This window comes from Budorcas taxicolor, chromosome 21 (genome assembly GCF_023091745.1).
Source record: "Budorcas taxicolor isolate Tak-1 chromosome 21, Takin1.1, whole genome shotgun sequence".
Classification (NCBI taxonomy): Eukaryota; Metazoa; Chordata; class Mammalia; order Artiodactyla; family Bovidae; genus Budorcas; species Budorcas taxicolor.
Window position 1 is genome coordinate 71,585,516 of NC_068930.1, and position 10,999 is coordinate 71,596,514.

Consider the following 10,999-nt stretch of genomic DNA (forward strand, 5'->3'; position numbering starts at 1 on the left):
ATCACAGCTGGCCCCAGCTCTCCTCCACACCCCCATCCTGGCCCAGGATTTGCAGAAGGGCAGAGTCCCTGGGAGGCAAAGGGGAACCTTGGTGAACTCATTCCAGACAGCTGGGGAGTTGGGGAGCCAGAGGAGGGATGATGGTGGGCGGAGTCTGAGGTCCAGCTGGAAAGGCCTGGACGTCAGCGGCTGGAGCCAGAGGGAAGGCCGTTTGGGATGAGATGTGGGTGGGATGGACCCACTGATCGTGGGGAGCGCACAGGGGCAAAGGGCGACAGGCCGCCCCAGGCTGAGCTCCGAGTGTGGGCCCTGGGCAGGTTGGAGCCTTGGAGTATGGGGATGGCCGGTGGGTTTCCGCCGAGTTCCCCCTGTGGAGCATGGGAGGAGGGGGCAGGAGTAAAGGGGGAGCTCATGGAAGCTGAGGACCAGATGGAAATTTTCTGATCCAGGCAGATATTCATGGAACAAAGAGAATGGATTTGGGCCCCAAAATGCAGAAGGTGCTGAGATGCAGCCCCCCCAGCCTCCCTGCAGCAGGGTGGGCCAGGGTCCAAGGAGAACAAAGGCGGTCAGAGGCGGGGCCCTGGGGTCGGGGAGCGGGCCAGGTGGACTCCATGCTGGCGCTGTGGGGCGTGCCATCCATGCTGTCCCTGTAGGAAGGGGAGAGCCACTAAGGTCCTGCGGGGTCACCAGCTCGGGCCCCTCCACCAAGGGCTCTGCATCAGTAACTTCCTGGTCACAGAAGGAAAATTCCTTTAAGGGAAGGATTCTCCCCAGAGGCGAGGAGTGGGTCGCTGGGCAGAGGGGACAGAGGGCAGGTCGCCCCGGCCCCATCCAGGCTCCTGTGAACTGGCAGGGAGGCCACAGTCGGCGGTGGGACAAGCGTGGATGGGACCCTCCAACCCCACCCTGTCCCTGCAGGGGGGCAGTGGGGAGGGTGGCCCGGGCTCTCCCTGAAGGGCTCACATCCCTGGGAGGCCCGGAAGGAACAGGGAGCAAGTTAATAAACAGTCCAGGTTCAAGTGCGGGGCAGATGGCCTGGGGTGATGCAGCGGTTATGGGGGTGGGGCAGTCCCGCTGTGGCCACGGCGGTACTCACTGGGGGGCGGGGGCTTTTGGAGGGGGCACACGCATGTGCGCAGAGCGGGGAGGGGCAGTGCCCGAAGGGAAACAGCCTAGGACCGGGGAGGGGCTCGGGTTTTAGGGAAAGAAAGAGCTCAAGGCAGGGTTGGCCGGGAGTGGGGAGTCAAGCAAGCCCCCCCGAAGCAGCAGGCTGGCGCCGAGGGGCCTTTGGTTGGGGCTGGGCCTTGGGGTCCACTCACTCCACTCACTCACTGTAAAGGGGGGAGCACTAGGGACTTTGGAGAGGCCGTTTGCTGTGATTGTGACTCAGAAAGAACACTCTGGCTGCTGTAGGCAGAGCGGGGGTGCCGCAGGGAGGCCAGGGTGCCCTCGAGGAGTGCCAGGGTGCCCAGGGAGAGGCCTGGTCTGTGAGAGTTGAGACGGGGAGGTGAGGCTGGCCCAGGGCAGGGAGGCAGGGGAAGCCTCATTCCCATCCCGACAGGGACCGCGGGGCCTCCTGGCAGCCAGGGGAGTCCTAGGGGGGAAGGCTGGGGTTTCTGGTTTGAAAGATGCGCAGGAAGGGAGGGTGGCTCATTAGGCTGCCCCGATCTCCCGGATCTTCCCTGGTGGTCCAGTGGCGAAGACTCAGAGCTTCCGCTGTGGAGTCACAGGTTTGGTCCCTGGTTGGGGAACTAGGATCCCGCACGCCACATGGCATGGTCAAAACATCGAAAATATTTAAAAAGAATAGACTGCCAAGCCCCTAGTGTGTGGGTGACGACAGTGTCTGGTGAGGCTGACAGTCACCAGGAGCCCCCCCACAGCTACTCTGGGAGTGGGATGCCACAGCCCCCCCGGAGGCCACACAGCAAGATCAGTGAAACCCACAGAGATTCCTGGGAACCATTCTGCTTCTATGAATGAGTCTTATCAACTCTCTAACATCCATGAGAAACGACAGGCACCAGGACAGTCACTTCCATTGTTGTAGCAAAGCACTGGGAACTCCCGGAGTGTCCATCAGTGGACGCGGGGGAAATTACAGCAGTGGTGCAGACGAAGGAGTGCTATGTGCCTTCGAGCGAGGAGGACGTTGTCTTGGTTCTGATTTGAAAATTGTCCCAACATATAACGTTGAGAAAAATAACCAAAACACAGTGTGGAAGAGTTGATGGTGTGCAGCCATGGACAAACAAAAGTAGAAAAAAATAGACATTTGTGTCTGCCTGAAGCTCCAAGTATACACAGAAGAACTGTACAAAAAAGATCTTCACGACCCAGATAATCACGAGCGTGTGCTCACTCACCTAGAGCCAGACATCCTGGACGGTGAAGTCAGGTCAGCCTTAGAAAGCATCACTACGAACAAAGCTAGTGGAGGGGATGGGATTCCAGTTGAGCTGTTTCAAATCCTGAAAGATGATGCTGTGAAAGTGCTGCACTCAATATGCCAGCAAATTTGGAAAACTCAGCAGTGGCCACAGGACTGGAAAAGGTCAGTTTTCATGCCAATCCCAAAGAAAGGCAATGCCAAAGAATGCTCAAACTACCGCACAATTGCACTCATCTCACACGCTAGTAAAGTAATGCTCAAAATTCTGCAAGCCAGGCTTCAGCAATACGTGAACCGGGAACTTCCTGATGTTCAAGCTGGTTTTAGAAAAGGCAAAGGAACCAGAGATCAAATTACCAACATCCACTGGATCATGGAAAAAGCAAGAGAGTTCCAGAAAAACATCTATTTCTGCTTTATTGACTATGCCAAAACCTTTGACTGTGTGGATCACAATAAACTGTGGAAAATTCTGAAAGAGATGGGAATATCAGACCACCTAACCTGCCTCTTGAGGAACCTGTATGCAGGACAGGAAGCAACAGTTAGAACTAGACATGGAACAACAGACTGGTTCCAAATAAGAAAAGGAGTATGTCAAGGCTGTATATTGTCACCCTGCTTATTTAACTTATATGCAGAGTACATCATGAGAAACGCTGGACTGGAAGAAACACAAGCTGGAATCAAGATTGCTGGGAGAAATATCAATAACCTCAGGTATGTAGAAGACGCCACCCTTATGGCAGAAATTGAAGAGGAACTAAAAAGCCTCTTGATGAAAGTGAAAGAGGAGAGTGAAAAAGTTGGCTTAAAGCTCAACATTCAGAAAATGAAGATCATGGCATCGGATCCCATGACTTCATGGGAAATAGATGGGGAAACAGTGGAAACAGTGTCAGACTTTATTTTTGGGGGCTCCAAAATCACTGCAGATGGTGATTGTAGCCATGAAATTAAAAGACGCTTACTCCTTGGAAGGAAAGTTATGACCAACCTAGATAGCATCTGCTTTTTAAAGCAGAGATATTGCTCTGCCAACAAAGGTCCATCTAGTCAAGGCTATGGTTTTTCCAGTAGCCATGTATGGATGTGAGAGTTGGACTGTGAAGAAAGCTGAGCGCCGAAGAATTGATGCTTTTGAACTGTGGTGTTGGAGAAGACTCTTGAGAGTCCCTTGGACTGCAAGGAGATCCAACCAGTCCATCCTAAAGGAGATCAGTCCTGGGTGTTCATTGGAGGGACTGATGCTGAAGCTTAAACTCCAATACTTTGACCACATGATGCGAAGAGCTGACCCATTTGAAAAGACCCTGATGCTGGGAAAGATTGGGGGCAGGAGGAGAAGGGGATGACAGAAGATGAGATGGCTGGATGGCATCACTGACTCGATGCACATGAGTTTGGGTGAACTCTGGGAGTTGATGATGGACAGGGAGGCCTGGTGTGCTGCGATTCATGGGGCTGGGAAAAGTCAGACACAACTGAGTGACTGAACTGAACTGAAGCTCAAATACTTTGGCCACCTGATGAAAAGAACCAACTCATTGGAAAAGACCCTGATGCTGGAAAAGATTGAGGGCAGGAGGAGAAGGGGGGAACAGAGGATGAGATGTTTGGATGGCATCACCGACTCAATGGACATGAGTTTGACCACACCCTGGGAGATAGTGAAGGACAGGGAAGCCTGGCGTGCTGCAATCAGATACGACTTAGTGACTGAACAACATCTGTGCATTAAGGCAGCCTGGAAGAACATCCCAGGAACAGAGCGTGCTTGCTGGTGAGTGTGTGTGCACTCGTGGGTTGGGGGGAGGGGAGGGGTGTGGAGGGGATGGGGAGGGAGGCAGAGGTTGGCGAGGAGATATTTCACTGTGTGTCCAGCTTTAATTTTTTCAATTATTGAGCCATGTGAATGTGTTACACATTTTATAATCTAACATCTCATGGAGATGCTGTGGTTTCCAGGAGGAGATGAGACTTGTGAGTCTCGAGTGTGAGGTGGTCCAGCGATGCTGAGACCATGGAAGTGGTTTCGTCATTGGCCTGAGATTTTCTCCAACCAAGCTCAGCGCTCAGGAGCCGGCCTGCGGCCACAGAGTGGGCTTCAAAGGAGAACACGGCTTGGGTAGGCATCCCTGGCGGCTCGGCGGTAAAGAATCTGCTTGCAATGCAGGAGACCTGGGTTTGGTTCCTGGGTCGGGAAGATCTCCTGGAGACGGGAATGGCAGCCTACTCCAGTATTCTTGCCTGCAGAATTCCCTGGACAGAGGAACCTGGTGACTATGGGCCATGGGGTTGCAGAGTCGGACACGACTGAGCAACTTTCTTTCATGGTTCACGTCCTACGATCACACAGTGGGTGAGCAGGATGTGAGAGTACCCCCACGAGAGGTTAGAACAGTAAACTGGGGTCTCAGAGGGCAGGAGGGCTGGGGGGTGTGAGGGGGAGGGGCTGGGTCAGAGGATGGGGCCCCAGGGGGCTGAGGTGCAGGCACAGGGGTGGGGCGCCCTCGAGCATCCATTCTTCTCGTCAGCTCTGGACTCCACCGTCTCTCCTCTGCTCATGGTCTGCCCTCTGAGCATCCTTCCGTGACACTGGCACAGGCTTGTAGCTAAGCACCTTTATGGTCTCGGATCATTTGGGGTCTGGTCGAGAGGAGGAGACCACACCGAAATTGGGAGGGGGCCACTGAGGGACGGCAGCAGGGACCAGAGTGTGGAGGTGGCTACCGAGCATGGAGAAGGTGCGCAACAGGCGGAGCGGGGCGCTGAGGGTTGAGCAGTGCCTCAAGGAAGGGGTGAGTCTGGAAGAGCCCCTCGTCCCACCCCGACCCCCGCATTGGCTCCTGGCCTGGATTCAGGCCTCAGTGGGGAGGCTGCAGCCCCAGCAAAGTTCAGTGAGGCGCTCTGCCTGCAGAACTTGCTGGAAAGGCAGGCCCTGGGATGCCAGGTGAGCCACGCACTGGTAGGTGCTCCACTGGGAACCTGCTGCAGAGCCTCCTGGGAGGTGGTGGGGGCAGCGGTCCGGGGCGAGATGCGCCAGGTGGCCACCAACTGACGGGTGTGACACAGACGACCCCCTTCCTGCTTCACGGTCCCTCCAGCACCCGCTACTGATGAAGCTTAGCACTCTGCAAGGGAGAAAATTCCAGAATCCTCACGTGGGGCAGTGACAGAGGAGTTTGGAGCTGGGGGACATGGATTGATGACAGGCGATTGGCTTCCAGATGCACCTCCTACATACTCAGCCTCCCGTGAACGTTTTCCACTCAACGCTGTCCACCCAGCCTTCCCACAAGTGGGGGTACTCACTCTTCCCCAGAATGAGGACGTGCTGTCCCAAGTCCCCTTATCTCTTCCCGGCTGTGCTAACTGCTTCCCACACTCAGTCACAGCCCCCTGGATGCTCTGTTACCTGCAGTCTGAACTGTAGAGTTAACCTCCAACAGATTGCAGGTACAATAACAAAGCCAAGGAGAGACAAGAGGGAAGCAGTTCACAAAGCACACAAAAACATTAAAATAGCGAAGACTTGGAGAAGGAAACGGCAACCAACTCCAGTGTTCTTGCCTGGAGAATCCTGTGGACGGAGGAGCCTGGTGGGCTGTTGTCTATGGGGTCGCACAGAGTCGAACATAGCTGAAGCAACTTAGCATGCATGCATCCATTGGAGAAGGAAATGGCAATCCACTCCAGTATTCTTGCCTGGAGAATCCCAGGGACAGAGGAGCCTGGTGGGCTGCTGTCTCTAGGGTCGCACAGAGTTGGACATGACGAAAGTGATTTAGCAGCAGCAGCAGCAGCAGCAAAGACTCTCAGGCGAAGCTCCCACAGCCCTAGTTTCTGTAACAGCGGGGAAGCCATGTCTGCGGACTCTTTTTCCCGTTGCTCATTCTTCTTCCCTTACTCAGCCTGGATCTCCCCCACCCGCAGCCAGAACCTCAGCTGGCAGGCTTGCTGGAGAATACGTACGTGATGAAATGACCTGAAGGTCCCCGAGGGGTCTGAGTCCTGGCTCCCCTGCCCTGCTATGGTTGATGTGGTTTTCCATTAGCCCTTCCTGTACGTTGTTGAAATTGTTGGAAGAGCTCCAGAGAACGCCCTGCTCTGCAGGCCAGCCCTCCTGTCCTCACTGCAAAGTGGCCACACAATGGCCCCCGGGAACAGAATTGGTCACGCCAGCCATAGAGCAATCCCTTGCTGGCCTTTTGCATAATAAACCCCAGAGGGCCAGGTGGTAGTATTGCCTTTCAATTTAATAAAGCCGCTGGGTGCTCCGTGGCTGCAGTATTCCCCATGGAGGACTGAGACCCTCAAGTCAGCAGAGCTCAAGGTTGGGTGTAAGAAAGAGTCCACCGTAGCTACTCCTGGCCCTGGACCTGTGCATTTTGAGTATGTATTTATTTACCTGGCTGCACCAGTTCTTAGTGGTGGCATGTAGGATGTGGTGCCTCCACCAGGGATTGAACCCTGCCTCCTGCATGGGGAGCTCAGAGTCTTAACCACTGGACCACCAGGGGCATCCCTGGACCCATGCATTTTGCTACAGCAGAAACAGACCCATGTAATTGTCTCTGACCCAAACCCCTGTGGAAGCCCATGAAGCAGAGAGAGCCTCGTCCTTCCTGGACGTTGTCTCCCATCTGGCACCACAACCGAATCTTCCCTAGGTCACTCAGCCCCTCCATCGGGCTGGTCACTTCCAGGTGGGCAGTGAGACCAGTGAAGTCCATGGCCGGGAGCCTACACCGCTGCACCCCCTTAGCTGTGACGTGAATCCCTCTCTGAGAAGCCATACAGCATGGAGAACCACGATGGCAGATAAGGCATTTCGCGAGTGTGAGTCGTGGCGCTGATAGAAGTTACGGTCAAGGAAGCCAAGCCACATCTCTGTCCAGAATGCATCTATTCCAGGAGGGTGAGTCATGGCCCCTTGCTGATGGGAGAGGGCCAGTGTAAGCCACCTGCTGCCAGGCAGCCGGCTGCTGTCCCTGGGGAATCGTGCCACCAGAGCCAAGTGCTGACCTCCGCCACTGTCAAGATAAGGCACTGGGCAGTTGCCAGAGCTGCCTGGGAAGAGGAAGTCTGTGCTGTTGACCCCAAGCAGAGCCTGCGTCCCTGTCACCATAGCTGCTTTGTTTATGGAGCCACAGCGAAACCGCTGGAGCGGCCAGGGGCAAAGAGGCTCTTACGGGTTGATTTATGTCCCCCTCCCCACTTCATATTGAAGTCCCAATGCCCAGTACCCGAGAAAGAGACCTCATTTGGAGACACCATCTTTACAGAGGTAATCAGCTAAAATAAGGTCATTAGGGTGGGTCCTAGTCCAATATGACTGCCGATCTTATATCACTAGAAAGGTGAGGGACTTTTCTCATGGTCCAGTGGTTGAGAATATGCCTTCCGATGCAGGGGACGTGGGTTCGATCCCTGGACCGGGAACTAGAATCCCACATGCTGTGGAGCAACTAAGCCCTACACAGTGCAACTAAAGAACCTGCATGCTGCAACTGAGACCCAGCACAGCCAAAAGTACATCAATATGTACATTTTAAGAGAGCTGGGAACACACACACACATACACGGAGAACGCCATGTGAAGATGAGAGCAGAGATTGGGGCGATGCTCCTGCAAGCCCGGGAACACCAAAGGCCCCCAGGGAGCCTCCAGAAGTGAGGTGAGAAGCACGAACAGATTTCTTGCCAGCACTCAGAAGGAGCACCCTCCCAGCAACTCAGTCCTGGACTTCCGGCTTCCAGAACTGTGAGACACATACTTCTGTTGTTCACCCAGTTTGTGGCACTTTCTTAAGGAAGCTGGAGCAAACTATGACGGAGGTTGATGACAAGTACACAGACCTTAGTCCTCTCACCTGATTAACGAATCGCTTCCGAAGCGGATGCCCTTTGATAAGCTTTCACACGGGGGACAGATCTCTGTCTGCACCCACTTTGAGAGGTGGTCCATCTACACACTTCTTCCCCAGGCTTTCTTGTCAGAAACTCCCAATTCTGTTTGGTGTCCTCCAGCCAAAGTGTTAGCCACTGTCTAAATTAGTATAAATCCGTCTCTCTGGCCATCTCTCCCTCTACACATAGTCGACAGCCAAGCATGTTGCTCCGAGCTCTGCAGCCTGGGTGGAGGCTCCTTCACCAGCACCCTTCAGGGTCACTGCTGAGTGGGGCCGCAGTGCACTTCCAGGGAGAACCAGCGTATCGACAGACCTGCAGACAATCAGGCTTGAGTGTTTCTTACTCAACAGCCCAAGAGGCCTCAGGCATAAGCTGAGAGAAGGGAGGCGAGGCGATGCAACTGGAATTGGTGTTGGAGTCACTTTCTACTCTTATTACTGGGTTGGCCAAAAAGTTCATTTGTAACATCTTCCAGGAAAACCCAACAAACTTTTTGGCCAATCCAATGCTTGTGCCTCCTGGGCCTGCCTGAGCTTGAGTCTTTCATTCAGACCATGCGATGATGGAAAAGCTACTGGAGACATCAAACCTTCTGGCTTAGTGGGTCGAACAACACTTAGCTCATGATGGAAAACTCATGCTGAGTGGTCACTGGATGTCCATGGATGGGGATTCACTCTCCACTGAATCCAAATGCACACCAGCAGTTTCTCAGAAGGAAAATAGTCAGCTGAAGAAGAGAGCGGAGGGTTGCTCCAGAGATCTGGCTGTGCTTTTCCTAAGGATGCTGTCATGGGTATTTTGAGCATCACTGGATCTGCCGGATTATAGGTGTTAATCTACACAACAGGTACAGCGGCTTGTGTGGAAGAGTGGCCTTCACCTGCAGAGCCTTCCCTTGCTCTGGTCTCTTCTTGAAACTGGCTACCAACAGGGAACTCTGCAGATGGGTCATCTCACAGCACACCAAGATGTGTTGCTTCCAAAGTCTAAAAAGACCTACCAAGACATTGTCTTTTTTTTTTTTTTCATGAAAGTGAAAGTCACTCAGTCATGTCCAACTCTTTGTGACCCCATGGACTACACAGTCTTGGAATTCCCCAGGCCAGAATACTGGAGTGGATGGGCTTTCCCTTCTCCAGGGGATCTTCCCAACCCAGGGATCAAGCCCAGGGCTCCATATTGCAGGCAGATTCTTTACTAGCTGAGCCGAAAGGGAAGCCCTTTTTTCACGGTAGCTGGTAAAACATGCAGCAATTTCCCTTTCTTCTTAGAGGGGATGTATTAAAGTTCTCCATACCAAATAATTCCCAGAAATTTAAAATCACAGGCCCCTAAATTTTTTTGGTGGGAGAGGGGTTATCACCCATCCTATAGTTCACATGTATCTTATTAACGTATCTGAAGTACTTCCTATTTCCTCTTTATCAGATCTAATCAGCATGATGTCATCAATGGGTCGACCAGTTGTAATGATCAGTTGAATAAGATCAATTCATAGAGATGAAAAATACAATGGTGGTTGTGAGGGGCTAGGATGAGGAGGGAATGGGGAGTTATTATTTAATGGGAACTGAGTTTCAGTTTTGCAAGAGGAAAAAAATTCTCAAGATAGTTGATGGTGATGGTTGCATAACAGCATAAATGTACTCAGTGCTACTAAACTGTATACGTAAAATTGGTTAAAACAGGAAGTTTTAGGTTATGTGTATATTACCACAATGTAAAAAAGAATTTCTTTCTGCGAAAAGTAAGCTAAGCATAGATTAAAACAGAAAATTTTTGTGTTTTTGTGTGAGTGTATTTTAAAAAGTCAGTGTGTTAAGACCTTGATACTATCAGAGTGGCCAAAAGATTAGCAGCATGGCATTCCCCTGGACATTTTTAGAAATGCAGAATGCCTGCCTTAGACTTTCTGGATTAGAATTCATAAAGGAAGAATTCCTAGGTGACTCACATGCAAATTAAAAGTTTTCCTCAGCTTTTAAAAAAGCACCAGTTACAAATAATAAGAAAGATAGTAGACATCTCTGTGGAATATACTGTGGCAGAGAGCAGGGGAATTTACATAGTTAAGAGGCAACACTGTTAAGGTATACTGCTGGTCCTGCCAGGTAAAAGCAAACTGTTTCTGACGGTCCCTGATAATCAGTACAGAGAAGAAGACAGTGACGAGTCTAATAGTCACATGCCTAGTGCCAGGGCCGTTGTGATTTGCCCCAGTAAACCTGCTACATCTGGGACAGCAGATACAAGTGGAGTCACCGCCTGATTCCATTTCTCACAGTTCAGAGTCCTTCTCCCAGATCCATCCAACATCTGCACAGGCTAAGCTGGCTAGTCAGGTGTGTGGGAACGTAATAGGCATTCCCATTCCTGCTTCTTTCAAGTCTTCATGGTGGCAGTAATCTTTGCAGTTGCCCAGGGACACAATCAGGGGTAGGACCAGGATCAAACAGTGAAGCACCAGGACACAAAATTTAAAGAGGTGCTCGTCTCAGGATCACGCAAATACCAAGCCCGCACATAAAACTGGTGCCCTAGGTGCCTCACACCTTAGATGACACTCACTCCCAGGGTTACATGAGAAAAGTGTTGGGAATTAAGACGTGCACCCACCATTGGTGTGACTGTAACTTAGCACAAAATTTCTCAAGGACATTTGAATATTTATTTTTTAAAATGTAC